The sequence below is a fragment of the Stegostoma tigrinum genome, chromosome 26 (assembly GCF_030684315.1).
Source record: "Stegostoma tigrinum isolate sSteTig4 chromosome 26, sSteTig4.hap1, whole genome shotgun sequence".
Classification (NCBI taxonomy): domain Eukaryota; kingdom Metazoa; phylum Chordata; class Chondrichthyes; order Orectolobiformes; family Stegostomatidae; genus Stegostoma; species Stegostoma tigrinum.
In genome coordinates this window covers 30,681,093-30,707,164 of record NC_081379.1, presented here as the reverse complement: position 1 = coordinate 30,707,164, position 26,072 = coordinate 30,681,093, and the positions used below count along the sequence as shown (strand labels likewise).

General features: G+C 40.9%; 1 long non-coding RNA gene across 2 annotated transcripts in view; it reads left to right on the top strand.

Annotated features, from left to right (window-relative positions):
• Nucleotides 1-26,072, top strand: part of LOC125464350 (uncharacterized) — a 55,285-nt gene that overhangs the window by 8,681 nt on the left and 20,532 nt on the right. For both annotated transcript variants that reach the window (XR_009447277.1, XR_007249999.2), the window contains exon 2: nucleotides 8,618-8,760. This is a non-coding gene — a long non-coding RNA (uncharacterized LOC125464350). The remainder of the gene's footprint in view (nucleotides 1-8,617; nucleotides 8,761-26,072) is intronic.

Here is a 26,072-nt window from a genome sequence, read left to right as displayed (position 1 = left end):
ATTCAACATGGAGCAGTACTGATTCATCAGCAGCAGGAGGACAGTATGTGGTAATCAACAGGAGTCACAAATAGTTTCTACATTTCTAGTCAATAGGATTTGGTCTTACATTTACTTGTAGCACCAAAGTACTGCTTAAGAGCACTGGGATGAAAAACCTGCAAGATAAGATTGTACCATTCAGAAAAAATTATATTGCGATTTCAAGAGACTTGTGCTCTTAACAACTTCAGGCCATTCCACTACCAGAAATATCACCTCCAACCATTCAAATCATCTTTGAAACAGATTTAGAACACATGACTAAATCATGTTTTAATACATAAAAAAATTACCAAAAGGGTTAGAAATGCAGAATATAACTACCATTTCTGAATCAATAGCTATTTATATTAACAAGGGAAACGTGCTGGCACACACATTGCTATTTATGAACTGCACAGGCTGGATATGATGTTCAGCCTTCTGAATGCAAATTGCATCCTACATATGGCCGAAAGTAATCGGAACATTCTTCATATAAGCTATCGATGTCAAATAAGGTTAAAGCATTGCTCAGTAAGGTTAAGTCCGCTATACACCTTAAATGTGACCTAAGTAAATATTTTTGACTGAATGGATCGCCGAAATATTTAGTGGGAGAACATTTCTGCTCATCAAACATCTGATATCAGACCAGCAATGTCAGAAAGAGGAAAGAGTTTGAAAGAATTGCAGGTCACAGCATACGTGTAAAACCGTGGAACCTGGCATTGTGTTTTCAGCTGATGTCTGCATGAGATAGCATGATGATAAGAAATGAGAGGCCAAGGATAGATCTCTGGAGGACAACAGAGATATTGTACAAGAAATAAAAGAGAAACCATTTCAGGTGATACTCTGGTTACAACTGAATGCCAAGGAATGGAGCCAGACCAAGATAGTCCAACCTATAAATGGTGTCAACGGGGAAGATAGTGTGGTCAATTGTCTCAAAAGGTGAAGAGGTCAAGAAGAGGAAAGAGATCACTGTCACACAGGATACTGTTGTGACTTTTGTAAGGGGCATTTCCATACTAGAGCATGGGCAGAAACCTGACTGGACAAGTTCAAACAGTGATCAGGGAAAAATAAGGATGAATTTGGGAAACAACTCAACACCTTTCAGAGATCTGTGAATGGACATGGAGTCAGGAGATGGGGGGTCACATGATGAGGGTCAGATGTGTTTTTTTTTCTGGAGAGTGGTGATAATGTTAGATGATGGATGGGGATAGTACCTGAGGAGAAACAGCCATTCATTGCATATGAAACTCTGCAGGTCTGGCAACACCTTTGGAGAGAAAGAAGAGTTAATGTTTCGCGTCCAGTGAACCTTCTTCAGAGCTGTCCTGATATCAGCCCCCTTCACCCCTATGAGGAGAGAATCCTTGCTGGTCCAGAGCTGAGCCTTGGCCTTAAAATCTAAACACTCAGCCCCACCAGAAGCTACACCCTAGATCTTTTGAGGACGCAAATGCAACGGCCTCGGACGAAACATCGGGAAAGCTGCCTCCTGCACCCACAACCAGCGCAGATACCGACATTTCAGGGAATTGTAGAAATTGAGACTGAGGGTATACCGTCTGGTGGGGACTTCTCCATGACAACTCTGCTGCTGGTTAAGGAAGAAACAACCCAGGCCACTGGCATTGGCAGGACTGCCAGAGACCAGCCATCCAGTCAGGATATTGCGAGCACCACAACCTATTTTCCTCATCAACCTGTTCAAAGATGTTCCCACACGCCTCTGGAGTGGGTGAGGTTGAACTGGGCCTCCTGATCCAGGAGTAGGGACACTACCACTCCATCACAAGATCTCTAGTGTCCCTACTCCTAGACCAAATGGCTCAGTTTCAAGTCTCAACTGCTCCAGAGCTGTGTAATTACATCTCCAAACAGGGTGATTATAAAGAAAAGATTGTGGTTTTGCTAACCCATATCAATCACTTGCTTGTTCCACTGTTTGGCACATATGTACTCATGTGTTGTAGCGTCACCAAGTAAACACCTTATTTTAGATATAGCTTGTTCAGCTCCTGACACTCCCTCCTGCACTCATTGTACCAGGGTTGATCCCCTGCCTTGCTGGTAGTGGTAGTGTGAGATCTGCGCAGGGCTTTAAGCTTACAGTTTGATGTTGAATTCAATTCTGTTGTTGCTGATGGCCCACAGCACCCCATGGATGCCAGTTTTGAGTCATTAGGCATGGTCTCAATCTATCTCAATTAGCAGGGTGATAGTGCTACATATCACAATGGAGGATATACAAAGTGTGAACCTGAGATTTTATCTTCACAAGGGCCATGCAGTAGTCAATCACAAAATCCGCACTGAGCAGATAGAGGTCATCGAGTCTGCACTAACCCTGCAAAGAGCTACCCACCCAGACCCACATGCCCACCTTATCCCTGTAATCCTCTATTAACCATGGCTAATCCACCTAGACTACACATCCCTAGACACTACAGAGCAATTTAGCATGGCCATTCCACATAAGTTACACCATCTTTGGACTGTAGGAAGAAACTGGAGCACCAATAGGAAACCCATGCATACACAGGAAGAATGTGCCTGGCCCCGATGCTGTGAGGCAGCAGTGCTAACCATTGTGCCAGTAGCTGGCTGGGTTGGAGTTTCCCTGCTTTTTGTGCACACAACATACCTGAGCAATTTTCCACATTGTCAGGTAGATGCCAGTATTGTAGCTGTACAGGATCAGCTTGACTGGGGGTATAGCAAACTCTGGAGCATATTTTTCGTACTTTTGTTACAATGTTGTCAGAGCTCATAGCCTTTACAGTATCCAGCGCCTTCAGACATTTCTTGATATCATCTGGAGGGAATCAAACCGACTAAAGACTATCTTCAGCTATGCTGGGACCTCTGGAGGTCATCCACTGAGCACTTTTGGCTGAAGACTGTCATAATTGTTTCAGCCTCAAAATTTTCACTGATGTTTTGAGCTCCACCATCATTGAGAATGGAGTTTTGTCCATTAGTGAATTGTTTAACTGTCTATCACATTCATAACTGGAAGCGGCAGAGCTGCAGAGCTTAGAACTGGTCCTTTGGTTGAGAATCACATGGCTTCGTCTGATACTTGCTATTTCTGCTTATCGGCAACTTTGGCAGCATCTCCAGGTTGACATCTCAGTTTAAGAATGCCTGGCACTGCTCCTTACATGCTACCCTGCACTCTTCATTAAATCAGAGTTTGATCTCCTGGCTTGACAGTAGTTGTGGAGTAGGGAATATGCCAAACCATGAGGTAGCAGATTGTGTTGGAATACAATTCTGCTGCTGCTGATGGCCGACAGTGCCTCTTGGCTGCTTGGTCGAGTTGCTAGATCAGTTCATGGTAATAGAATCACAGATATAATGGAGACTACCCTCAATGTGAAGACAATCCATAAGGTTTGTTTGGTGGTCACTCTTACTGATACCATCATGCATAGATACATATCACACAGCTTTGAGAGGTTGAGGTCAAGTCTGTTTGTGCCTCTTTTTGGCTCCCTTACTGCCTACCACAGATTTAGACTCACAGCTGTGTCCTCTTGAACTGGTCCAGCTCAGCCAGTCATGGTGCTGCTAAGCTACTCTTGATGATAGACATTGACGTCCTCTATCAGAAAACATTCTGCACCATTGCCATCATCAGCGTTTCCTCCAAGTAGTGTTCAACATAAAATATGTTCATTTTATAAAAATAAATGGAATGTTGTTCAGGACCAAGTTGAGGAGAATTTCTTTACTCAGATGGTTGTAAATCTGTAGAGTTCATACCTATCCTGTCACAGTTGGATTAGAGAAGACCAGATTTTCCCCTTTGTTGATCCCCTCCCCAACAGCCACAGAGCCAGCCTGGTGAATATCTTCCTTTACCATTTCACCAGCTCAATCAATATTCGTGTGACTTCTTGGTGAACGACCCCACCAAAAGTATGTTCTATGTGCTTTCCATCATCAAGTGGTTCTGATTCATGGAGGAGCCTTGGGGGCAGGGATTTTGCAGTATGTGCCAATCAGCAGGAGGTTTCCTTGCCCACATTTACAATGATGGCACAAGGCTTCAAGGGGAATGGAGTCAATGTTGATGATTCCCTGGGCAACTCAAACCTGAAAGTAAACCACTGTTCTATCGCCTCTGCTGGGTCTATCAGGCCAGTGGAATAGGATAGACCCAGTGATGGTGATGGAGGTGTTTGCTGCCTTGGCTGTAAGATAAGATGCTGTGCGAATATATCTATGTCCCGCCATCACTTCATGACTTTGTGAGACTGAGGATAGGCTCCTTAGAATCACAGGATCCCTGTAGTGCAGATAAAGGCCAATCATTCCACCAAGCCCACACCAGGCCTTCGAAGAGCATCTGATCCAGACCCACCCTGTCCCCATAACTCTGTGTTTATCTCAGATTATTCCATCTGACCTACAATTCCCTGGAGACTGCAGGGCACATTAGCATGGCCAATCCACCTGACATGCTCATCTGTGGACTGTGGGAGGCACCCAGAGGAAACCTATACAGACATGTGGAGAATGTGTCAACTCCACACAGTGAGTCATCTGAGGATGGAATTGAACCTGGGTCCCTGGCGCTGAGGCAGCAGAGCTGGCCACTAAGCCACCATACTGCCCCAGCTTCCCTAGTTGTGACACAAGCCCTCGTAATATAAACAAGGAAGCCTCTGTGAGGTTTTCTGTGCCATCGTCATCCCAGTGCCAAAATCATTGCCAGATGGCCCATCAGTTTTATTCCACTTTGACTTTTCTGTAGTGGTTTGATGTAACCAAATGGATGCTTGACCATTCCAGACAGCAGTTAAGAATCAGAAACCTGTCTCTATTTTTCATCAAATTTCTAAAAGCTATTCTCAGCGGCCCATCATCACCACAGAGCTTGACATGGTCCCGACCTTCAACAACCCTTTGACTGTTAGGGGCCTCAATTTGGCACATCCTCCACCAATTGCAGTCTGTGATGTGCTCAGCAGATTATGACCTTGAGCTTAATCACAAACATGTTCCCAATACGGTGACAGTCTCTGTGCTGGTGCAGGACAATGATGTGAATGGTCCAGCTCCTGAGAGAGCAGCACCATCATTCTGAGAGATGGAATCCTGGTTTGCTGCAGTCCATTTGACCTTCCTTCTGGTTGCAACGACAAATAGTGGTGAATGCAAACAAAAACTGGGCTTGAGTAAAATCCCTTTCCCTTTCACTGTATCGGACAGGCAAGAGATATCTTCACTCTGATGTCATATCACTCCAGCCTCATTGTTTATAACTTAGCCGATATCAGGCGATATCCACCACCAGTCTTTGAGTGCTCTCTGGCTGTATGCATGCTTCTGGCCAGCAGTCAAACAGAAGGATTGAGTATCATTTCAATGGATAGCTAAATCCTCTAAGAAAATGCAGGCCTGAGGCAGTTAATATCACCTCCCTGCAATCCTGCTCTGCTCTCACCTCAGGTGTCTTTCTAACTTTCATTCAGCTCTCTCATTTCACTTCTCCTTCCTTTGTCTCCTTTCCCTATCCTCCTCTCTTTCTTTCCTCCATTCACACTGCTTCTGCCATGCTAGCCTGAGTATCTCTTTTCCTTTCACTCTCCACCAACTTTCTGCCCTTTCTTTAACACCCGCTTTTGGCTTTTCCTCCTCTCTTCCTTGCATCTCCTTTCCATTCTATTCCTTCTCTTCTCCTCCAGATTCAATGACCTCCCTACTCTGTAACATTCCTTGACCTAATCGAACCTCTTTGGTCTTGTACAGCACTCCAGATGATTGAAAAGAAAAAGGTAACACTAGTTGTTAAGGATGCCACATTTGCACCAGAACTTATCGTGCAATACAATTAACAAGATTTAAGAAAATACGCAGGACCATCTCATAACCATTGCAAATTGTGAGCAAATGTACAGAATTTAATTGTGAACAAAAATGACTTATTTAAAATACCGTCCTCAGTTCCCTTCTATTTAATCTCTGTGAAGGAAAATCCTTGTCCCCTTTTTGACCTCCAGTTGTCTGTTACTTACCTCAACTGAAATCCATAATGTCTGTCCATTTACAAGCACATAGATTAACTGAGTTCAGATTCTTTTCGCTCAGACAACAAGCTAACTCAAAAATCATCGGAACTCGCTCAGCAGAATACAGTAGCAGTCATTGCCACAAGGACGAGCTCACTGTGAAGAAAATTGGATTAAACACCCTTCTGTAAAAGTCACACATACACAGCTCCCGCAAGTGCAACCTCGCTGCATCTATATGTTTTTTCAGACCCTGTGGGCTTATTTCATTACATTCACTTGCTATTTAATCCTTAACATCATAAAGTAAAATTAGAGAAATGTGTGAGAATAATCTAAAATCTGTTACTGCAATAGCTAAACACTACTGTTCTAAAATATTGCACTTACATTTCTATTATGCCATGGTTAAATATTATTTTAATTGTCTAAACTCTCTAGTGCAATCATAAGCATGGGGCTGGAGGAGAGATCTCTTATTCCACTGCTTTCTTCAAACAGCATTACAATATATTTATTACCTGTCTCCATTTAAACATTTTGACAGAGAAAGAGTTCACAATGTAGACAAACGGCCTGGTGCTAATTGTGCACACATGTTCCCATGTCTCCTACTTGCCCATCTTTCATAACGTGCATTTGCAAATTTGAATTTGCATTCCTATTCCCGTTTTGGCAAGGCATGGGATAAATCCCACAGCCAAAAGTCATCTAGCTCAGGGCTTTCCCAGCTATCCAAGTCATGAATATTTAACAGTTGCTGCTCCGAAGGCGATAAGCCTGTCAATCCTTGTCAAATATTGCCTAATCTTTTCAATTTCTGGGTGCAAATATTCACACTGGGTGCTGTTTGTCACCTGGATTAATGACCAGTGGTCCCATAATCCTCTAGCGCTAATTCAAGTGGTAGCTAGGAAGGATTGGGAGAGAGGAATGCTGGGATACATATGCAGAGAAGATTACTGAGCTTCCACCTCAGCCACTTTCCTTTGGATGTTTAATAAGCACTATCACGTATCCATGCATGACTGAAAAACATTAATTTAAAAATAGAAAAGATTGGGTTTTTGGAGTGGAAATATAGGCTGGAAATTTATTATCCTGGCATTTCTCACTCTTTCTCACAAAATATTCAAATACTATCATCATTTTCTCAACCTAACATTAGCTGTTTTGTTGCCTGTATTAGTTATTTCTGACTGGAAATACACTGCAGTAATTTTAAAAAAAATAACTGATAGCAGACAAAAAAGCAGATTGGTAAAAATATGTGTTATTTGAATGTATTGGGAAAATCTGTGAGCCTGCACGTCAAAGTGTGAGTAGAAATATTTTCATCCATTTTCACCCATTTCATCCAGATGCTCAGGGGTTCAGTGTACAGTTGCAAATCCAGGCTCCCCTCGCGTTGTTTGATAATTTACCTGAATCATAACATGGTTATGTATATTGCACGCATGTGAATTATTTTCTGAAACTCTCTGTTTTTACCTTTAAATTTATGCTGAAGTAAATTTTGTGCATGAATTTGTACACCACGAAATCTCAACTGAAAATGTCAGTCATTTTTTATCCTGTTAGTGTTTGCAATGAATATTAACAGCAGGCTCAATGTTTATGGGTTCTTGTCATTGATGTCAGAGACAAAAGTGCACACGTGATCACCTGACCACTCTGCCACCACCTGGTTTACATGATACTTGTGCATTAAAAATGTAGTCAAGAGGTCTATCCAGAATTACCAAGGGCACTTGTGTAGTTTTCTGTGGTGCCTACTGCTGATAACAGCTGTGATTTCTGCCACTGAAGGATTCAACACACCTTTTAGATCCATAAGTTGCCTATGGGTCCTAGCTTCCCATCATTCATCATGTACCCTAGCATATGTTGCCAGGTTCCAAAGCGGATGGTCTCACTGTTTATCGTATTGAATGCCATCTTCTATTGTTTGTCTATTCACTTCCCTTTGCAACTTCTTTCTCTCAACCATTCAATTTACTGTGCCGCCTAACTTGATGAGTTAACGTGGATGTACAGTTTTATCCCAGACATTGAACTCAAACAAACCTGGGATTTCTGTATCTCAAACAATTACGAGCTTTTATTTGAATGATAAATTGACTGCCCAGGGCAGCATTGGTGAGGAAAACAAGCTCCTCCCACCTCAAAGATAGTAAGAACTGCCAATTCTAGAGTTAGAGAAAATGTAGTGTGGAGCTAGAGGAACACAGGAGACCAGGCAGCATCAGAGGAGTAGGAAAGTTGACATTTTGGGTCAGGGCCTTTCCACATAAATTTTCTGATGAAGGGTCCTGACCCGAAACGTCAGCATCCCTGCCCTTCTGATGCTGCCCGGCCTGCTATGTTCCTCCAGCTCCACACTCTGTTATCTCCGCTCACCTACCTGAAATGTAGGTACGGAAGTGATAAACAATAGTCAGCTCATTTTAAACTTTATAACGTGAGTAGTATTAGAGTAGCTGCGTAGAATTCTCTTCCTGCTACCATTCAGACCTTTGCTTCAGCCAGGCTTAACATTGGCATATTTTATATTGCAGCAATCGTTATCACACACCTATGGAGCAGGTGGGATATGAACCTGGGCATCCCAGTCCAAGGGTAGGGACACTACCATTCCATCACAAGATCTTCTCTTTCTGTTGTTCCTGTTGTTCATGTCCCATACAGCAGCAATGAGTAGGTGGGTGTTGAACTTAGTTATATATTTATCAGTCATCTATTCTAGATTTTTGTAGGATGACATCTATGTTCTGTTCTTCAAACTGAACCACAATACTCCAAACGCTGCAGGGGGGAGTCAGTCTTTGTAAAGGAGTTGGTACTGCACTTACAGCTTTGGTAAAAAGCAGTTGATCAGTAACATACACAGATTCATGATATGATTACTACCTCCTGTGTCCTCACAGCCGAATTTAGAGCCACATTTCTGTGGGTCCGGGATACTGTAAGGATAAGAGATTCATTTACACAGGTAATAGACCCAATCAAGAGAAACCCAGGCTTCCTCCAGTGGATATTAAGTATACTGAAGTCTACTAAGTATACAGTGTACTCCAGAGCCCAGATTTTCATGCCACTGACATATCAAAACAGAGCCAATGGGATTTCAAAATGGCAGATAGAAACCAATTCCTGCCATTCACCCAAAGCTCCATCTTTTTCCTATTGCTGGGTAAGGGCTCAGGGAGAAAACTACATGATGTGTTTTAGGTTAAGTGCTCAGATTTCCACAAACGGATTGATTTGGTGATACGGGGCAGAGAAGTTTGGCAGCTTTATGATGTTACAATAAGATCATTTTTCTGTGAACTCATCTGTCAATAATTCTATGTTTATTTGCTGAAAACTAAAACGTGTCAAGCACTTTTGGCTTTTGTTCTTGATATTTTACACATTTGGTTGATTGGCGCATTTATAGGTTTGTAACAACAGCAGTTCCTTTTAAAAAGAAACTTATGAATATGTTTTCCACACAAGCCATTGTTACTATGGGGTTAATTGGTTTGGTGAAGAGTGCATACTGGCAGAATGGGCATAGAAGTGCCATGAGTTAGGTATGGCAGGTGTGAAAGGTATTGGGACTGGGTGGTGGACGAGAGGAGCAATGAACTTCTCATGATCAATAAGGATATCTGAGGGATGCAGACTCAAGGGTCTAAAATATAATCAAACAACTGAGACAACAGCCTGGAAAACCATGATGGAGCTTTTAAACAGCTGTCTTGGCATTCAGCCACTTCTATGACCACTTCCTATTTACTTGTGGAGAGCAAAGGGCCCAATCCTATCCTGCACCCGCCTGCCTACAGTTAAAATTGTGTCTGAAAGACTGATCTTACTGTCAGGTTGAGAAACTCGCATTTTGAAGTATGCATCTCAATGATGAAAATTCAACCCCTGTCGATAGTTTGGCCATCAAGCCCTGATGCAATGTGCCCACTTTAGCCTTTGGAAGTGATTGTTTTCAACAAGCAGGCAACCTGGCAAACATCAAATAAAGGTTGCTACTTTTTACTTTAGATTTTATTTAAGTGAAAACTGTCCCAAATTAGTGGCTGATTATAGTAGGATGCGGAGCTACCATCAAATACATCAAATGGTTAGTTCACATCACGCATCACCACTACAAAAATGACACAATGACACTTCATGTTATATTTTCCCTGCATATATTAAATTATTTAAAATAAACTTTCCTCATACAGCTCACCCTCATGACTGATCTCTGTTGGTACACTACCTCTGTTACATTACTAATGGGTTTAGCATTAGTTATCTACAAGTTTGTTTATGCTGTATAATGAAATGAATCACTACACAATTCCACCGCTCCCCCCCCACCCAATAACAAATACAGGATCAATAACTTCCACTTTTGGAGCATCCTTAAGATCATAAACTATCCCAAAGTATTTCACAGCCACACTATCAAACAAGTGCACAAGATATACATTCTGAGGAAAAGAGGAAACAGAGCTAAAGTGGTGGAACCTTTTAGGGAGGGTCTTCTAGAGTATGGGCCCTCGGAAATTGAAATCAAATGCACAAATGTTGGAGGTATTGAAATTGGGGAGATTCATGGATTCAGAATTGGAGAGGTATGCAAGAGTTATAGCACTTGAGCAGGTTATAGAGTTCATAGAATCCCAACACTGTGGAAATAGGCCCTTTGGTCCAACAAGTCCACACCAACCCTGACAGCATCCCACCCAGACCCATCTCCCTATATCCTAACTAAGCTACACATCGCTGAACACTATGGGAGATTTAGTATGGCCAATCCACCTAACCTGCACATCTTTGGACTGTGGAAGGAAACTGGAGCACCCAGAGGAAACCCTTGCAGACACGTGGAGAATAAGCAAACTCCACGCGGGGCAGTCGCCTGAGGGTGGAATTGAACCTGGGCCCCTGGTGCTGTGAGACAGCAGTGCTAACCACTGAGCCACTGTGCCATCCCTGTTAATAAGGGGTAAGTCAATGAAAAAGAAAGGAAGTCATGTATTTGTATTGTGCTTTCTGTCACAATACACTTGCAATATAATAATAATGTAGTTTACAAAATGTCATCACTGTTGCAACACAGGAATCGCAGTTACCTTTATGTGCATAGCAAGATCCCATAGATTACAGTGTAGCAATGACCTGATAACCCATTTTTATGATATAAACAGAAAGCTGAATGTTGGGCAGAACAACAGGAAACCTTCCACGTTTGTTTTGGAATAGTAGCTCAGGATCCTGATTTCACCTGAGATCAGATGGTGCCTCAGATTAATGTCTCATTTTAAAAACAACGTTGTACCTCTGACCGTGCTGCATTCTATAAAGCACTGGAAGGTCAATCCAGATTTCTACCCTCGAGCATCTGAAATGAGACATGAACCACAACCTCAGACGCTGAACCGAATGCATTGTCCCAAGAGCAAATGCTGCTGCATGGAAAATTTTGAAAACCTGGATAAAAGTTTTAAATTTGTGATATATTATAACCTATCTCATCAGTAATGGTTAAGACCAAGTCTTTCCCTGATTTTGAAATTTTCTGGACTACAAAATGACATTAGAATGCTTAACCATAAGTGTGTGAACCAGAAAACACTGCAGCTAGAAGTATCCATATGTGAAGTATAAAACAGTGATAACACATTATTAAGCAGCAAAAAGAAATTGTTTTATTTATCCTGATACAGTAACTTCAATGTTACCATAATAAACACTGTACTAAAACGTTGTCATGAGTTGATTGGGTCTGCCCAAAATCACATTTCCAGACAACTAATGCATTGAACAATAGATTTCTGGGCTGGAGACTGCATTGCTTAACCCGAAGCTGATTTAATCAGCAAGCACAGGGATAATGTGTGAATGGGACTTTGTGTGAATTAGAATATAAACAGCAGAATATTGCATTAGTTTTTCTTCTGTCAATCAAGAGTGAGCGGGATAGTCAGGTTTACAAGTAATGAGGGCACAAATTAGGTTTCAGCAGCCTATGAGCTGAGTTAGGAGTGGAAACAGAGGATGTTCCAAAGGTGAAAATACATGATTTTAGTAATGGGACAGATATCTGGTGAGAAAGTCTTAACTTTTGATCTTCATAAAGGTAAAATGTTGGCCAGCGAGAAGTCCCTTGATTTTCTTCAACTAATATTATTATGTGCACGTGTGTGAGGACAGTCTGAGCACCAATTTAATATTTATTCAAAAGATACATTTCTCACATTGCACTGCTCCCTCAGTGCGAAGGTGAAGTTCTAGCCTTGACTATGTGATCAAATTTCGGGAGTGAGTTTTGAATCCACGACTTCCTCACTCAGAATTTAGGAGGCCTCTGAATGAGCCACCGCTGACACTATTTCTTAAATTACAACAGTGATTTGAACTTCATAAACCACTTCATTGGTTATAAAATACTTCAGCAATATCTTGAATTTGTCAAAGGCACTTAGTGAATTCAAGTCCTTTTCTCACTTACAATAGCTTTGTTATTGCTCAGTGCCACGCCTTGTAATCCCCACTCTTCCTCAACTGAGATCAGCCAATCAGCACAGATCATGAGTAAAGAAAGTGATCTTCCCTGTCTATCTGTGACACTTTCTGAATAATTTCCGAATAATGGCCTGAAACCAAAAAGAAAGCCTTGACATCATTAAATGTGTGGAACTTTCTTAGTCTTTGTTATATATTCATACTCTTTTGCTTTGTTTTGCTATCAAACATTGCTTTGTCTACCTCCACTCATTGTACAAGTAAGTCTTGCCATGTGTTCTCAACAATGCCTCTCATCAAGCCGCTTAGTGATTCTCACTTTTAATTTAGAACATTTAATTGACGGGATTTAATACACTTTAGTTAGCTATGTTTATCCTTGCATATGTCTCAAGCACTCGTTACTCTCATCATGCTGTGCTCTTGAGTACTGCTCATGTTTCTGTATTATATTCCCTTGACTCTCATGCCTGTATCTACAAAACACATTTAGCCCCCCAAAGCATACCATGTTTTTGTCTCATCTCATGCTCCAGTAGCTGGCTTGTGCCCATGTCCACTAGCTATGCTGCAGTCTCTCACCGACATCTGTGTTCAAGCATGGGACCTTTCTCTCATCCTGCGTCTGTGTCCACGAGCAATGCTTTCCTGGCACCAACTCACGTCTGTCTCTCATCTAGCCTTTGTCTCTTTCTGCTGCTCTCAGTATTTTATGGGCTACGTTGTTGACTACCTTATGCTTTTGTAGAAGGGATTTACTTGTAATTAGATAATGCCAATATATTTGAGCTATTTTCTCCAATTTTGTTGTTCATGTATCATTCTGCTATCTTTTGTATTCAGCTGTTATTTAATTCTCTTTCCCACACACCAATATCCAGAACTAAGCTTTTTTTTAAACAAAATCATCTACTGTTTCATGTCTTCACTGCTGTATATCACTTTCGTTATTCCTGAATGCCACACTTATAATTCTTAACCATATCAGTCTCCTCTCCCATGAACTTAACTCCGGGTGTCATCCTTTGTTTATGCTGTGCATGGATTCCTTTAAGGTTTCAATCTTGGCTGCATTCAGGCTCTATAAATCTCATCCTCCAGTGCTCATTTCTTACATTTTGATTCAGTATTGATAGACCATATAGACTTCAAATAGATTTATTGATTCACTTATCTATTTATCAGCCACAGTTCCATTTTGAATGTTATGGTCTTTTTAAAGCCAATTCCGTCAGAGCTTGTTCTGCCTTTGTCTATGGCTGCAGCACCTCTGTCTCATTTATATTGCAGCACTACTACCAAATTCAGGGCTGCCACACTGGCAGCAGCTCTCAGCACTTTAGGCAGTGTTAAGAACAAGCAAATAATAGATGCCTTTCTTTATTCTTCTAGTTTTAGTGAATTTTTACATTTAATGTGCACGGGCTTTGCTCGCTTAAGAAGCATTCTATTTATGATTAATATTGATATAACTTGTATTTTACGGTGAATTTCTAAACTATTTAAAATTAAACGTCAATATGCTTTCCCTAAAACATGAAATCAAATTAGTAGGTAATCCTTGCAGAACTTAGTCAAGACAAATCAACATAATGGGTCCAGAAATGACCAATTTTAATTGATGTGGGGAATAGATCTTCTGTGTTAACAATGTAACAAATACTTCTCTATTCATTTCTTTGTGGGCAGGTGTAGTGTCGCACAAATGTCTGTGGACATGTTCCTGCTGTGCTTTTGGACAGGGGTCTCAAGGGTTGGTTTATTTTATTCTGTGTGTTTGTTTGTTTCCCCTCCACAGTGGCACAACGTGTCATTCGAACAGTGAAAGTCTATGTACAATTATGCCAGATAGAAATCTTTCCCTATAGGCACTGCCTGTAAAAGTGGTTGGTTGCACAGTTTGATTCATTCAATGTAATAATCCTTTAGCTGCATTCAGTGTTCCTACTTTCCCCATAAAATTAGCTCATCACTTTTAATAATGCAAGCAAATACGTTTGGAACTAGACATTTTTGTTGACTATGGGTTCAATTTACATCTCAGTGCTCTCGACATTTGTATGGAAGTTCTAATTAACATCTATTTAACATTGTTCAATTTGCATATAGTTTGGGGTCTTTTTACATCTAACAATAAATGATTTAAAGGCAATAGCCATTTGGAGTGTATGCTTCATGTGAAACAAGCTTTGATTATGTCAGAGTAAAAATATTGCTCACCAAAAATATTCATCTCTCAAACAGACGTGGGTTCACTAACAAAAATTACATTCTTCTAAAACTTTTATTTGCAAAATTATCATGCTTCCTACAGTATTCATTATATTCCAATAAACCCAAGTCATTATAATATTAATTTTAAAAGATTATCGTACAGTGAAATATCAATTCAACGGTATATTAAGTATTCAATATTTATCCATTAGTTTAAATTTATTGTTACGATTAAAAAGTTTTAAGAACATAAGAACCAGGAGCAGGAGTCGGCCACCTGGTCCCTCAAGCCACTCCGCCAATCAATAAGATCATGGTTGATATTTTTGTACCCTCAGCACCATTTACACACCCTATCACCATAACCCTTAATTCCTTCATTGTTCAAAAAATTATCTTTCTTAGCTTTAAATCTGTTGAATCAGGGAGCCTCAACTATTTCACTGGGCAGGGAATTCCACAGAATCACAACCCTTTAGACGAAGAAGTTCCTCCTCAATTCAGCCCTAAATCTGTTCCCCTAATTTGTAGGCTATGCCCTCTTGTTCCAGTTTCACCCGTCAGTGAAAACATTTTCCCTTCTTCTATCTTATCTATTCTCTTCATAAGTTTACATGTTTCTATTAGATCCCTGCTCAGTCTTCTAAATTCCAATGAATGTAACACCAGTCAACTCTGCCTCTCCCTCTGCATGAGCCAATCTTCTCAACTACAGAATCAACCTAGTGAATCTCTTCTATACCTCCACCAGTGCCTGTACATTCTTCAAGTAAAGAGACCAAAACTGCATGCAGTACCCCAGGTGTGGCCTCACCAGCACCCTACACAGCTGCAACATAACCTCCCTGCTTTTAAACTCAATCCCCTCCAGCTACAAAGGACAAAATTCCATTTGCCTTCTTAACCTGTTTTATCTGCAAACCAACATTCTGTGATTCGTGCACAAGGACACCCAGATCCCTCTGCACAGCAGCATTCTGCAATGTTTTTACCATTCAATCATGACGTTTTTTTTACTGTTATTCCTACCAAAATGGATGACATCATATTTATCAACATTGTACTCCATCTGCCAGATCTTTGCCCACTCACTTAAGCTATCTATATGCCCCTGTAAACCTTCAGAGTCCTCTGCACACTTCGCTGTACCACTCATCTTAGTGTCGTCACAAATCTTGACACACTACATGTGGTCCCCAACTCCAAATCATCTGCATAAATTGTAAATAATTGTGGCCTGAACACTGATCCCTCAGGCACAGCACTTGTTGCTGATCACCAACCAGAAAATTACTCATTTATTTCCATGCTTTTTTACCTGTTAGTTAACCAATCCTCTATCTATGCTAAAGCATTGCCCATAAAGCCATGTACCCTTAACTGCTGCAGCAGCCTTCTGTGTGGCACCTTGTTGAATGCCTTTTGGAAACCTAGATATACCACATCTACTGGGTCTCTGTTGTCTACCGCGCTTGTGGTGTCTTCATAGAATTCCAGTGCATTAGTTAAACCATGACCTGACCTTCATAACCCATGCTGCATATGTCCAATGGGACAATTTCCATCTAGATGTTTTGTTATTTCTTCCTTGATGATAGATTTAAGCATTTTCCTCACTATAGTAGTTAAGCTAACTAGCCTGTAATTCCCATCTTTTGCTTACCTCTTTTTTTAAACACCGGCATCACATTAGCTATTTTCCAAATCTGCTGGAACTGCCCTAGAGTAAAGCAAATTTTGGTAAATTACCATGAGAGGATTTGCTATTTCTCCCATCACCTCATTTAGTACCCTGAGATCATTCCATTAGGGCCAGGAGACTATTCTATTTTTAGCTCCATTAGCTTGCCCAACACTACCTTTTTTGTGATAATGATCGTTCGTATGTTCTTACCTACCTTAGCCTTCATGTTGCCAGTAACTAGCATGTTATTCGTGTCCTCCACTGTGAAGACCAACACAAAATACCTGTTCAATGGCTCAGCTTTTTCCTGATTTCCCATTATCATCCTCTAAAGGACCAATGTTTAGCTTAGCCACTCTTCTTCATTATATATATATTTGTAGAAACTTTTGCTATTGGTGTTTATATTCTGAACTAGCTTATGCTCATAAATCTGTCTTACTTTTTTTGTAGCTTTTTTGTGGCTCTCTGTTGACCTTTAAAGTTTTCCCAGACATCTAGTTTCCCACTGGTCTTTGCCACATTGTATGTCTTACCTTTCAATTTGATACCTTCCCTTATTTCCTTTGACATCCATGGCTGATTACCCCTTTATCTACAGTCCTTCCTTTTTACTGGTTTATTTGTTTGCCGAGGCCTTTGAAAAATTGCTTTGAGAGTCCTCCACTGTTCCTCGACTATCCCACCGTAAGGTATTTGCTTCCAGTCTACTTTAGGCAACTTCTCCCACAGCCTACTGTAGTCTCCATTGTTTAAGAGCAGGATCCTAGTATTGGATTTTATCTTCTCACTTTTCACCTGTATTTTAAATTCAACCATACTTTGATCACTTCTTCCATGAGGATCCCTAACTGTGAGATCATTAATTATTTCTGTCTTATTATACAGGACCAGATTTAGCATAGCTTGCTCCCTCAGCAGTTCCATTACATTCTGTTCAAGAAAATTGCAGACACATTCATTAACTTCCTTCTCAAGGCTGCCTTGACTGACATGGTTCAACCAATTAACATGTAGATTAAATCCCCCATGGTAATTGCCATTTTTATACGTATTAGTTATTTCTTTGTCTATTGCCCAATGTGGTGTTATTATTTGTGGCCTATAGACTATGCCTATTAGTGGCTTTTTTTCTTAGAATTTCAGTTTTCTACCCAAATGGATTCAACCTTATTCTCCATAGAAACCATATCATCTCTCACTACTGCCTTGATGTCATCCCTAAGTATCAGAGCTACACTGCCCCCCTTACCTTCCTGTCTATCCTTCCGCATAGTCTGATGCCCCTGGATATTTAATTCTTAGTCTTGATCATCCTGCAGCCATGTATCTGCATGGCTTCTAAATCATACTCACTCGCAATAATTTGTGCCGTTAACTCATCTATCTTGTTTCAAACACAACAAGAATTCAGGAAGAGTCCCTTTATGCTGGTTTGTGTATCTTCGTTTTGAACTCTAACATCTCCCTTAATAATATCTCCTGAGTTTTCCTTCCTTTTAACTTCTGTCATAGTCTCTTACACACACGTTAAACTTCTACTTTCTTTTCTATTTACCATCATACTTCCTGTTGTTCCCCCTTCCCTTCCCCCCAGTTCACGAGTTTAAAATTCTAGTGACCACCCTATTTATCTTTTTTGTGAGAATACTGGTTCCAGATTGGTTCAGGTGGAGGCCCTCCCAATGGTACAGAAACCTCCTGTTCCAAAGCTGATGCCAATGCCTGATAAAATAGAACCCCTCTTTCCCACACCACTCCTTTAGTCACTTGTTTACTTCCCTAATTTTCTTATCCCTAAGCCAACTTGCAGATTTGAGTTACTATTCAGATGAATTATTATCATTGCATTAAATTAGCTAAATCAGTAAAATTGGGAGACACTTTCAGTTTTCTGCTCCATAGGTGTTGCAATTCATCACAGCAGAGATCAGAACATAAGATCACAAAAGGCTCATAGATGAGAAAGGTCATTCAATCCATCTAAATGTATTGACCCAGGAAGATCTTAACTTTCCTCCTTTGTAGCATTCAGTTGTCCCATCAATGCTGCCAGTGATTTAGCTCTCACTGTTATCCACACTGACTCCTCCCTGTGGAAAGTAATTTCCTACTTTGGTCTTAAATTTAATGAGGTAAATCTGAACATGTCATGTTGCACTGCATTCACTGTTTAATTGAAAACAGCATTATTAGTTGTTCTATCCCTTTATCCATCTTGTAGATCTCTTTAGGATCATCCCTCCAACATCATGGATGGATTTTTCCCAGCCTTTGAATATCAAGGACCATGGCGAAGAAGTTGGGAAAATTGGACAATACATCCAGCTAGCACATTATTGTTATCAAGGCCAAAATGTTTCATTTTCCGATGAAGTTGTCATCTTTCAGACAACTTCTCACTAATGAGTGGGGACAGGTATACTAGCATGGATTATCACTAGTTGATAGCACCTTTATTAATTAATCTCATGTTAACTCTCCCCAAAGGGGAGGCGGTGGCCTGGTATTATTGCTACACTATTAATCCAGGAACTTATTAATGTTCTGGGAACCCAGGTTGAAATCTCACCATGGCAGGTGCAGCAATTAAATTCATAGAGATGTACAGCACGGACACAGAGACTTCTGTCCAACTCATGCATGTCAACCAGATATCCTAAATAAATTTGCCAGCTTGTGGCTCATATCCCTCTAAACCCTTTCCATACATGTACCCCCCCAGATGCCTTTTAAATGTTGTAATTGTACCAGCCTCCAGCACTTCCTCTGGCAGATCATTCCATACACGCACCACTCTCGCATGAAAAAGGTGGACCTTAGCTCTCTTTTAAATAATTCCCCTCTCACCTTAAAACTATGTCTATGCCTAATTTTGGACTCCCCCACCCTGGGAAAAAGACCTTGTCTATTTACCCAATAATGCCTCTCATGATTTTATAAAACTCTGGAAGGTCATCCCTCAGCCCCTGACACTCCAGGGAAAACAGCCCCAGTCTATTCAGCCTCCCCCCATAGTTCAAACCCTCCAACCTTGGCAACATCCTTGTAAACACTCTTTCAAATTTCACTACACCCTTCCTAAAGGATGGAGAGCAGAATTGCACGCAGTATTCCAAAAACGGCTTAACCAAAGCCCTGTACAGCCTCAACATGACCTCTTAACTCCCATACTCAATGCACTGACCAATAAAGGCAAGCATACCAAATGCCGCCTTCATTATCCTATCTACCTGTGGCTGCACTTTCATGGAGCTATGAACTTACAGTCCAAGGTCTCTTTGTTCAACAACATTCCCCAGAACTTTACCATTGAGTGTTTAAGACCTGCACTGATTTGTCTTTCCAAAATGAAGCACCTCACACTTATCTAAATTAAGATCCATATGCCAAGCCTCAGCCCATTGACTCATCTGATCAAGATTCCATTGTACTCTTAGGTAAACTTCTTCGCTGTCCACTACACAATAGAGATTCTAGAATTTAGAGTCTAATGATGACTATGAAACCATTGTTGATTGTCATAAAATCCCATCGGGTTCACCAAAGTCCTTCAGGAAAGGAGATCTGCCATGTTCACCCAATCTTGACTACATGTGACTCCATACCCACAGCAATGTGGTTGACTCCTAGTGACCCAATTAGGGATGAGCAATAACGAGTTACCAGCACATCAGAGTGTGTCTGCTGGGCTGCACCTGTAAGCAACCCATGTCTGTGGATCTTGGCACCGAACATACCAGCCTCACTGCATCATCATGGCACATTGTTGATCCTCACTTCAGCACTTCTACATTGCTGTTTGGAGCACATTGTCACATATGATTGGAAAGCAGCTGAAAGGACAAACCATTTGCATGCAAGGAGCGGCATCCAGCTCATGGCTTGGGGCCGGAAAAAATCTCTGGGTCGCTCACACTCTCCCAGTGCTCCCTCACGTAGCACCGACCCTGTCCTCACAGAATCCCTGCCTTGCCTAGCCCCAGTTTGACCTTATGCTCTTTGCCAGCTCAGCCAGAACGAGCAGGCTCACAGCATTTCTGTCTTGTCTTATCTTTCAGCTCAATTACAAAGACAGGCAGTCTGTCATGGTTGGACTGCAGTCATCACTCGAATGGGTGGACAATTTGCTGTATGTCACCATCTACATCAATCTCATACCTGCACCATGTGTCAGCAGCTTATGTAGTAAACACATTGCATATGCTTCAACAAAATGGCCATGTCTCAACATCTAGGGGGATGATCCTTAGACGAAATTGCCATCCTTACCTGGTCTATGTGTACCTCCAGACCCACAGCAACATGGTTGACACTTAACTGCCCTCTGGGCAATTAGGGATAGGTAATAAATGCTGCCTAGCCACAACGTTCTCATTCCATAAATGAATAAAGAAAAATAAAATAACTGACACCCCATAGACCCAGGTGGCAGTTTTGGACTAGGCTGGCAGTGTCTGGTGGCATGGCCTCCTCTGCCAGTCTTGATAGAAAAGGACATCCATTGACTGCATTAGTCTGTCCACCAGGACTACCAACCCCCTCTCTGAAAAGCAGGGTGCCAATTTCCCTTGTCTACCATGTCTGGGGAAAGTTATTGGGACTGTGCAAGACAGCTCTGGATTTTGACAGCTCTTGATCAGGTACACAGTAGTCAGTTATATATGGCACCGCACTAGGAATCCTGGGATATCTCAGTAGAGGCGATCCCTTCTGCCTGCGATGTAAGGAACAATAAGCCTAGCAGCAGGCCAGTAGTGCACCATAAGATTGGGGTGTATGGCTAATAAAAAGAGTTTGGAACAATAGCATGAGAAAACCTGTAGAGCCTTGCAAAGAGAAACCCTTCGTGAAATTCAACAAAAATGACCCTCGGATGATTTCTGTAAGATTCAGCCTCCTCTTTCCAGACTGAAAGGCTTAAACTTCTTCTGCCTTTCTTATTAATTGAGAGCTTTGGTTAGGAATCAATCTCATGGTTATTTTCTGCACTACCTCTCGTGCTTGACTATTTACCTCTTGTCTTAGTGACTAGAATTGACTCATGTTCTGTACTATTGATCACGACTTCTTGTTGTGGTGTCTAATTCAACATTATATTGGTTTTGCTGAATGCCGCACTGATTGGTTTGGATTGCATTGTGTCAAATTGATTCTATTCAGACTCTAAGATTTCTTCCAACTTCAACCTTATCTATTTCAAGATTATTCATGGAGTATAAACATTGCTAATTTTAATTAAATTTAATCTGCCACTCTTCCACAAAATTCATTCCGACATTGGTAATTGCATTTCCCACTGAAAAATAAAAGAAAATTATTGCCACAATGTATGCAAGAATATTTTGTGTTGGAATGAAAATTTCAACAGGTCTTCACCTGACTGTCAAAATTCTAGTGATCTGGTTATAATTTCTCTCTTTCTTTCCTCAAACTGTTTCTTTCTTCTTTGGGTAATGATCCAATGAATGACAGCAGCCCTCTGATACATCAGATTAAATAAGCATTTCTTCAGGTGAGCTAGACCAAATCCTTCCCTCACTGCAGCATTAAACTAGCACCGAGACTTCACAGGCCCCTCTGTGGGAATTCTAAAATCTCCCAAAGTGACAACAGATGATTGGGAGAACCCTTGGCAAAATTATCACCCACTTATACATTATTCACTTGTAGATTTGCATTTATGTGATTCATACATACATCTACATGTACACTATCTACAAGGGTCAGGGGATAACAATCAAGACTGAGATTCTTGACTAGAGTTTTCCCTTCAGCTTGGGACACTAGGCCCAGTTGGAGTTAATTTTAGTGGTAAGTTACTTTAAGACTAAAGTTTGAATCCTGGAGGGTGAATAGATTGTTTTCAGCTTAAAATGATTGTGAAACAGGGACTTAAGTTGTACTGAGCCATGACATTTAATTCGCTTTTTGACATTCAACTTTACTCTTTGTTTCCCAGTAGTAAATGGGAAGGTGGGTGGTTGAAACAGTTGGAGTCCCTCCAAACCTTCCTACCTTTGGCAATTCTATCCCCCTCTTTCAATTAAGTTGAGTGGGTCTACACTATGAGACGCTAGGGTCTGGTTTTAACAATGCAGATTGTGCTTCGATTACATTGACTGCAATCCACTGGAATTTCAACCCAATCCACATTTAGGAAGGACATCAAGTTGAGAAGAGGCACAGGAAAGTGAATTTGTTTCACAGAAGAATGCCTCTTGCCTCCAACAGGAAAGCTTCCACTCATGTCCCCCTGTGATTCTAGCTGACTGTAAGGCCTTCACACTAATTGTTTGCCACATGGTTTTTTCTTTCAGGTCCTAGCCTCCATCACGCACAAACACTCTTGACGCTTCCACCCAGCGATCACAGAATTACTCCTGAAACAAAGAACACTATTAGGCCTTTCAGCCAATCAGACCAACGCATTACATCTGCGAGATTTGGGCAGGAGGATATTAGGCTTAATATAGTGAAGACCACACACTCATTTTGGTATCCACCCAACTTTATCTTGGAGATAAGATTAGTTCTTCAACTAAGAAGATTGAGTAGCCATTTGGGATAGGAGAGTTGCTGATGCCATTGGTATGAGGCTCCAGGAAAAAGTTAACTTCATCAGGCGAGCGGGGATGCTCCCCACCAAAATGATAAGTTTTAGTAGTAACATGTGCTGGAGAGCAAGGGACCTCATTTCTGGGATGAAGTGACAAACATGCAAGTACAGATGTAGCCCTTGGAGTAATTTGGGAAATATATCAAATGAATAATCATGCAGAAAATTGCAGAGCTTTGTGTACATCTTGCAATAGAAATAAGACTTATTCGGTATTTGTCATTTGAAATAAACTACAGCAAATATATTTTTTCCCCAATGGAATCATGCTATGATTCACAGTTAAGCATATTATGTGTCAATTAAATGCCAGCAGTGGGATTTAGTAGTTTTGGATTCTGCCCAATCAGTTTCTGGTGTTTTCAAATAGTTGTGCACAAAATCACAAAGTCAAAATTCTCTGTGGCTGACAGCTTTATTTTATTTAAACAGTAATTAATTTGAAGATGTTTATTATTGCTGAATAATATGTGATAAAGAGCTTAGTCCTCATTATACCAATCATAAGTTATTTATGTTACTTCTATGATTTGAATCATTTCCACATTGTTCTCGGTTCATTCTCTGGAATATTTTCTGTCAAACCCAATCATTCAAACTGTGTGCGCCATGGTATTGCTGATCAATTAATTTACATATATAATGTTAATTGATATCTATGAACTGTTTTTATTTAAAAGGCATTATTTTACCAGGGGTTCACTTGACATTGAACAACACCAGAAGACAAACCTCCTTATCTGGAATTTGGAATGTTTTAGGAGCAAGTGTATTTCCTTGATTGCTTAGAGATGTGATAGATTTGTGAGGCAATAATCCTTCTGAAAAAGAGAAGCTGGGGAATGCAGATGCATGATTAAAATTGTTTGATTACTCTCTATATATACATATATATTTGGTTTGTACTCATTTAAGCGTTTTACGTAAATATGTAAGTGTGCATTTTCATTAGGTCGTCTATTACAAATGGAAATGTTCCAATGAAAGTATAATTAACTTTAACATCTCTTTTTAATTAATTTGTGAAGCCATTGTACATTTTGATAGCTTGATGCTTCCAGCAACATATATTGCATACTGCAGGTTTCTTGGCAGAATTATGTGTACAGCAATTTATATTTTACAGCATGTAATGAATTACAAAACCTGTTCCATAGGTCTTTGGAGGAGGTGAGAAAGGATTTGGGGGAAGTGAGCAATGGCATTGACTAATACAGACTTTCTGAGGTGAATTTTGAAAATAGCAGACAAGGAAAGAGAGAATAACTTGTGCTCCATTTAAGACCTTAGGAGCTCTATGCTGAATAATCGCTTTTTTTTGTGTAGAGTGGAATAATAAGTGAGTCAATTTATTCATTTATTGTCACATGTATTTTGTCACAAAATACAGTGAAAAGTATTGTGTAGTGTTGTTACACTCCAACAACATCTTAAACACAGAAAAATAAAGAAAACATTGAATATAAAGGTAGAAAAATTAAGAAATAAAGAAAACGTGTTCAACTCTATAGTCCTCATTAAGTTCTCCACTGTGGGCCTCGGGCCTGGTGGCCAGGCACGAGTTCCCTTTGTCGCATTACTGCTACTTGAATAAATGTTGTCACTCTATGGCACCAACTTGCCTCCACCAACACCCTCGCCACTATAAGTCCTCAATAGGCCTTGCTAATGCTCCCAGGTTCCACACCAGCCCAAAGCCAACTCTACCGCCACCATGAATCTGCTTCGGGCCCACCTCACCAATGCAGCAACTGCTGAGGCTGCCTGGTCTCGTAGTGGGCTCAAACTCACTCTGAAGCCACCGCCACGAGTCCGCGCTGCTGGGCCTACCCACACCCGCGCTGCTGGGCCTACCCTTGTCCGTGCTGCTGGGCCCATTTACCGCCACCAATGGATGTCATCAATGCAACCAAGTTCCTCCCAAGAGGTAAGTAAAGTAAAAGAGAAAAGAAATGTCAAAAGAGATGAAAAGAAGAAGCAGAAAAGCAGACAGAGCAGATGAGCCCTGGGCTCAGAAGCCTCACTCCACTGCCATCTTACTGGATATTATTTAATGGAGGTTGGAATGGATGAAATCTAAAACCTCCTCCAATCCCAAACACAGGCCAGATGCAGGAAGAATATTCCCGATGTTGGAGACATCCCAAACTCGGGGTCACAGTCTAAGAATAAGTGGTAAGCCATTCTGGACTGAGATGAGGAAGAATTTCTTCACTCAGAATTGTGAACCTATGGAATTCTCTACCTTTTTGAGGCCAGTTCATTAGACATATTCAAGAGGGAAGTTCATGTGGCCCATGTAGCTAAAGGGATCCAGGGGTATTGAGCGAAAGTGGGAATGGGAAACGGAAATTTCTTGATCAGCCATGATCGTCTTGAATGTCAGTGAAGACTCAAAGACACGAATAGACTATTCCAGCACTTACTTTTTGCTATGTTTCTAAACCTAACGTAGCTTGATCCTGCCCTCCTTTGATTTTAAACACCAAAGGAATGAGCAATCAAGTCACTCACAGGAGTGAGATTCATTATTTAAATATTATAATAAGATAATGCACTTCAGATTTTACCACTCACCCAGATAAAATCCCAGTCATAACAAAAACAAAGTTCCTGGAAACGCTCAGCAGGTCTGGCAGCATCTGTGAAGGAGAAAACAGAGTTAACGTTTCTGGTCCGGCGCCCCTTCCTCAGAACTGATGGTGGCTGGGAAAACATCAGTTTATATGCAGAAATATGCAGACAATGAACACACTTGAACATGATGTAGCCAACCATTCAAATCAGCCTCACTTCCAGCCATTTTCCTCCCTCCCTTGTTCAACCACATGCTCCCACTCCTCTACAGTACTATTAGACCTCACCACCCAATAAACCCCAGCTCAAATCAGTCAATTTCTTTTAATTTTAGACATCTATTTTATTCATAATCACAAACGTAGTGCGGTTCTGAACAGTAGCATTTCAAGGAAACAAACAAATA